Genomic DNA, 7,053 nt, shown 5'->3' on the forward strand with positions numbered 1-7,053 from the left:
TTCAAGACTCAAGATTATTTATTTGTCTTTGTTGTTCTTGTTGTACTTAGATTTGTTGGTTCCTCGTACAGCCTTGTAGCAGCAATTGTATAACAACAACAAAGAAATCATAATGATAAACAGGAATAGCAGCAATACTAACAATGACCAAGAGCAATAATAAGTAGCAGCAGTAGCAAGGAGAGAAATCAATCCTAAGAAATAAGTTGACATTGCAACAATATCATGCCAAATGTACGTACCAGTATAGTTAAAAAAACACTGGTAAGTTTAACTTTAGCCAAATACGTTCTACTCACTGTGTGTGTGTGTGTGTGTGTGTGTGTGTGTGTGTGTGTGTGTGTGTGTGTGTGTGTGTGTGTGTGTGTGTGTGTGTGTGTGTGTGTGTGTGTGTGTGTGTGTGTGTGTTTATGTGTGTGTGTGTGTGTGTGTGTGTGTGTGTGTGTGTGTGTGTGTGTGTGTGTGTTGCAATGTGTGTGTCTGCCTGAGGAGTATCTGCTGGAGATGAGCTTCACCTCTCACTGTGGTACAGATGTACGTCCAGCTGGCCCAGGTTGTTAGAACCACCGCCCCATGACCTGACATAATAATCTCCCTGCACGCTTCATCTCATCTCACCCTGCCTGACACTCCTTAAATCCTACATGACTTTGGAGAAGTGTAAATGCCCTTCCCCCCGCACGCACGCACGCACACACACACACACACACACACACACACACACACACACACACACACACACACACACACACACACACACACACACACACACACACACACACACACAATAGTAGCCTATTGCTTCAAAGAAAACTGATAATAGTGTCAGTATCATAATGTCACTTTTTAAAGTCTTGAGAATTATAGGCACTTTACATAGATTGTGCATTACATTCTCCCATTCATATACCGATTGCGGCGGAAGCCATGCAGGGTACCAACCAGCACATCGGGAGCAATTTGGGGTTCAGTGTCTTGCCCAAGGACACTTCGACATGTAGACAGGAGGAGCTGGGATTTGAACCGCCGACCCATGGACCACCTGCTCTACCTCCTGAGCCACAGTCGCCCCGGCGATCTTATGGCAGACGGTTATTTAATTGAAGATTCAAAGACTATTTGTCAGTGATATATTCTTTGATGATAATTGTCTCCACCAGGCCGAAGGCATGGGGAGAGAGTATGTTTTGCACTCCGTCCGTGTGTGTGTGTGTGTGTCCGTCCTTCCGTCCGTCTGTGTACAGCTAATCTCCGGCACCGTTAACCCGGTCGATGCCAAACTTTGCACACACACTCCCTGGATGCCAACGATGAACCTCTGCCCCGCATTTTCCAGAACGGCCTGTTATAGCGCCACCATGAGGCAGCTTTTCACATTTTGTACCTAAAACTGCACCGATCTGCGTGAAACGTTGCATGCACACTCCCTAGAGGCCAAGGACAAACCTTTGACCTGCATTTTCCGCATCTGCCTTTTATAGCGCCACCAGGAGGTCCACATTTTTTACTCCTCCAGATTCTGTCCAAAAATCTCACAAATCGTTACACAGTATCTCTGTGGTCAAGTCGGATCTGTCCGATATTTCATATTCCATCCTAATTGGCTATAATTGGCTTTCACAGTTTGCAAGATTGCCCCGTTTTGAACAAAAGCCTCAAATCATGAACGCAGCATGCAATTTACGTGAAATCTTTCACACATTTTCTACTAGGCTGAGGAATATATCCCACCCTTTTCACATTGGCCTGTTATAGCGCCACCAACAGGTTGATTTTTGCAAAACACATTTTTGGAACAAAATGCCTCAAATCATCCAATTGCCATCAAAGGCAAACATGTTTATATTACTCCTAAACATTTTGCCAAATATCTCACACAGTCCTATCCTCCTGGTGGAGACCTGTGCCCAGAAGGGCACTTTTTCTAGTTACAATTAAAATGTAGGCATTGATGCTCTTATAGCCAGGGCCAAATAAATTAGCCACTGGGCCGGTGGGGCTGGGGCCCAGGCCGGGGCCCAGGGACCCTTGCTTCTCAGGGAATAAGCTCAAGCTCCTTCCTGAAGCTAAGGACTCGAAATGATTATTCTGCTGATTACTTGTTTCAGACAGCATTGCAATAGTTTTTGCCTCAAATATTATGAATAAATATTGTGATTTTCTTTTTGTGCAGCACGAAAAACTCCAATGCATTCCGTAAACTTCCGGTGTCCCTATTCGCCAATAGAAGTCTATGTAGTGAAGTGAAGTGAACGGAGTTGTCTAACTCTGCCTTACTCTATGGCTCTGAGTATAGAGGCCTATACCTCATGTGACACATGCTGTCTGTGTTTTGTCCAATCAGATCATTGGGACTGATTGAGGCTGGCGTTTTCCAATTTGGTTTACGTCAACGTCACAGTGTGTACTGATCTGTTAGCTGTCAATTTTGTTTTGTGAGATACTGAGAGACTTGACAGATATCCTTTCAATATGGATTACAGAAATCCGGGCAGTGCTTCCAAGAGGAAAGCAAATTAAGGAAGCTTAAAGAAGCCAAGGTTTTGGCTACATTTATGAAACAGGTTCCTTTGATTTTTTAAAACCACATGAAGATGCAGGTATAGCAGTCACGGGAGTAGCACTGATGCTAATGCTAACAGGGCTATAGCAAGCTGAAGTGATGCAGCTGTTGTGGCCAACGTTAGCGGCCATAACTCCTCTGCCTCTGGAGAGGAAGAAGACGAGCCTGAAGAGGAGGATATCACCATTTTAATATCCGAAAATGAAGAAACTAGAACTTTCAGTGGAGGGGCTCCGACTGGAGCCCTGTTTGGCCTCTGGCCCCCAAGCAAACAGCACCACCAGCGGTGGCAGAGCAGCACCAAGCTATCAGCACCATGAGTGAGGACCAGAGAGAGACTTAAAAAAACTCAGGTAAATAATCACATAAATAAAATGCAGAGAGAATAGCGTAGTGCCTCAAGAACCTGTAGGATATATACAGCAACTTTGTAAATATAACATTCTGAACATTGAAACTATAAGATAAACAACAAACCTATAGCATCTGCATCTAAATAACATGCTAATCTATAATTAAGGGACCAAGAAGTCACAAAGTGACTTGGTCACTTATTGTTTTTGTGTTTTTTTTTCTTCTCCTTTTTCTTCTTCTTCTTCTTCTTCTCCTCCTTCTTCCGCCAAAAATTGCAGTTCTGACTGAACGGTGCAGTCGGTTTTCGCGAAACGCGGTAATCTGGTAGAGGGCCAGGCCAACCGGTGACTAAGCGATGACGATTGACGATTAGCCAAATGATGGCGCTATAGCACTCAATTGAAAATGCTAACTTTGAACGTGCATAGCTCATGAACCGTTTGACCTTTGGCAATGACACTTTGATACACATATGTGTCTCCTCATGCCGAACAACTTTCGTGTTCTGACTTTTGACCTCTGACCTTTAGATCACCCGCCATTTTTAATTATATGAAATACAGTTAAAATGTATCTCCCAGGATCTTTGATCAAAATGCAAAAAAACGTCTACACGTGAACTTTGGACCTATACGGACAAATAATCGTAGTACATTTTGTTTAAGTGAAAAAATTAAGTTTTTATTAGCCAATGAAAATTGCTGGTTTGTGAAAATTCTTCTTCTGCCTCTAGTCTAATTCATACATGCAGCGTCATATGCTTATGTCACTTTACAGTATAGTAGAGGGTCATGCCAAATAGCACTGAAAGCAGTCTTACTTCAATTGGCCAAAGGGGGGCGCTATAGCAACTTTTTGAAAATGAAACCTTTGAACAGTCATAAATCATGCTTTGTTTGGTCAAAGTGCATGGCACTTGTTTCCACACGTTCCTTGACTCATGTGGAACACATCTGTCACTTTGACAAGTAAGCTCCGCCCTCAGATTTTGAGCAGTTTGAAAAATGCTTATACCTGATTTCCTGCCTGTTCTATTGAGCAATTTGCGTGAAACGTTCTACACACAATGTATGGACCATTATCTGAAATACCAGTTGAAGAGAAGTTTGTACGTGAAAAGAATTGCAGCAAAACACACTGTAGTAATGGATAATGAGGACACACACTTGTTACCAAAACACTGAATGATGTTACAGTTTACAATGAAACAACTGACCGTCCAGATAGCTCAGTTGGTTGAGCTCTTGCCTTCAGACCACAAGGTCGTGTGTTCAAATCCGGGTAACGACAACTCAGCTTGTCAGTCTTATTTGTGCATATTGTTCTTATTGCGTATTGTCTTCTTTCTTGGTCCCGCCTTATCGCTGCTTGCAGCTATATTTCACATTCTTATTACCATTAAGTGATCAGGAAAAACACAGATCTAAGAAACAGAAACATGTGACACCAAGTCACACCATATAGGCCTATATGACATTAGCACAACATGGTCAAAAGTAAACGTACATGTACCGTAGTAGAATATGTTTGTCAGTAGCATCAATCAAAAGAGAACGTGGCGAGAAAGAGAAAGTTTAAAACATATTGTGAGTTTCTGAAAGCCTTCAGTGTTCTGTGAAGAGACACGTACTGGAGCAGTCCCATTTTTCAAACCTCTGACCCTTGGCTAAAATGTTGCATAACTTATGGTAATTCCATGAATTACATGTTTAAAGCTCTCACAAATCAACATTGTGGATGTCATGATGAGAATGATCCATGATGTAAGAAAACCCAGATAAGGAAGAGACAACCTAATTCAAACCTAAACAATCACAAGAAGCTGTTGATGCGACTTAATTTCCACCTGCTTCTCTATTTATAAAATCTGATCTTCTACTCCATAGAACAGCTGTCACTTACCTTAAAAGAACAGTTCTACATAATGTTAACAGCTTGTTGATATAATTGTTGTAGATGTGCTCTTTTAGCAAGTGACATGGTATGCAATCTTGCAATGGAGTATGAAGTAATCACTTTGAACCTGGTGTCATAGGCAAAGAATTTATTTTCAAAAGTAGCATAGCACACAGGCAAGTGTATCAGTATGTTCCCCTCAGCCCTATGTTCCCACAACCCTGACTCGAACCCCAACCCTAACCCCAACCATAAGCTGAAGTAAAATAGGGCTGAGGGAACATAGCTGGCTGACAGCATTTGTAGATTCAATTTACACTATACACTTTTCATCATATGACAAAGTATGGGGCCTTAATTAAGTGGTTAATCATTATAACCCATCTAGCCAGTGGCTCACAGCTTGTCAGGTTGTGAACATAAAGATTTTACTATCTACGTACAATTGCACATGGGGTGGAGTCAAGTAAGCAAAGATGCGGTTGACCACGACACAGCGACCAGCGACAGGGTTACATTAACATGTATTTTACGTAAGAACTCTGCTAGTTGGAGTGGGAACAGATGGGTGGAGTGGAGCTGTGACCGAGGGAACCTCTATATGCTTATGCATGCAGAGGAATCCACACTTCATTCGTCATACGGGGCAGCGCTATCTAGGCTGGGCCCCCAGTACACAGACAGCCATTTGAACACTTCACATTCTTGGGCCCGCATGTAGGCGGTGAGTGAATTAACAGTGAGTCCTTTATACAGTTTAAATGGTACAAAGGCCCTGCCTTCCCAAAACAACATCGGCTTTGTCACAAATGGAAAAACAATGCAGAGAATGACCAGGACATATGAAGGAGAGTTAAGCGACTTACAAGTAAAACAAATCCAAAATCAACCTTGTGGCATCAGTGTTAAAAAAACAACAACAACATAGCACAGTTGTAATACATTTCATAGAAAGCAAGGAGACAAGATAATACAATAGAGTTGTATGGGGAGAGGCAGGATGAAGGGAGGCTTTAACAAGCGTTGTAATGTAATGATAAAGAATGAGTTGAGATTGATGAGGTTTGACAAAAGTATAGAGAACAATCACAGTACAGAGAAATACAATAAGAAAAGAGACATACAGAAACATGCAGTACTTTAGGGGCGTCTGTTTGGTGCAGGTGTAAGGTTTGTGCCCACCGCCATGGAGACTGGGTTTCATCCACAGTGCATCTGGCTTGGCTGAGCATTCAGTGCAGTGGCTGATCTCTGTCACTGCGTTGTGACTCCAATAGGTTGGTTAGATAGGCAGAAGTACTTTTTCCTCTGCAATGTCTGCATGCATTACATCCTCCCTGTGAAACTCCTCAACGTCATTTGAAAGAAGCTGCAGGCATCACACTCCCCAAGACCAGTTAATGCACACAGCACTTTCATGATAACCTGGAGTCCAGATGAATTTTCCAGAGCTAATAAATAAATACCTCAGTGATATTGGTATGGCCATGTCAGGCTATGTTCATGTGCCTTAGTTGTTAGGACCGTGGAAATAATTACTTGATACTGCTGTTATATTTTATTTTCTGATTATCCTGTTTTTGTTATTCTTTTGCCATTGTATAGGCTATACGATATACGTATATAATGCTTAGTATCGTCGTCATTATTATCATTATTATTATTATTATTATTAATACTGCTGCTACAATGTTTAAGGAAACCGTCTGCACTCGTACACAAGACGTAACAAATAAAGAAACCTTGAACTGTTGTGATGATGATAAAAAAGATGAGAGCATTTAATTACAAACAAAGTAGAGTGCAGAGATTTGACCATCCACGAACCGGTCATCATAAAAGAGAATTCAAGATGCACTTTGAGAGAGTGCGCTGCTGTGTACACATTTAATAATAAGATAAGAAAGCAGGTGTTCTGTGGCGCTCTCCTACAGTGGTAGAGCACAGTCAAACAAATCCTTTTGATGTTCAAAGGAGACCTGGGACACGTGTGTCGGTGTGTGTTACATCACCAGACAAAAGTCGAAGATCAACCATGATGCAATCTTACTAGGGGCTGAACTGGAAAACATTTTTTATGCACAACTTGTGCCCATTGATGCAGCTCCAGTCTGCTCAAGGCCACTGGCAAAAACCCCAACCCTCAAGGTTATGAGGGAATTTGTTATGACGTTTGCATTACCCTGACCTGGCACACATCCACAACAGACTGTGTATAAAGACATGGCCATTGTGTCGAG

The sequence above is a fragment of the Electrona antarctica genome (assembly GCF_951216825.1).
Source record: "Electrona antarctica genome assembly, chromosome: 3".
NCBI classification, from domain to species: domain Eukaryota; kingdom Metazoa; phylum Chordata; class Actinopteri; order Myctophiformes; family Myctophidae; genus Electrona; species Electrona antarctica.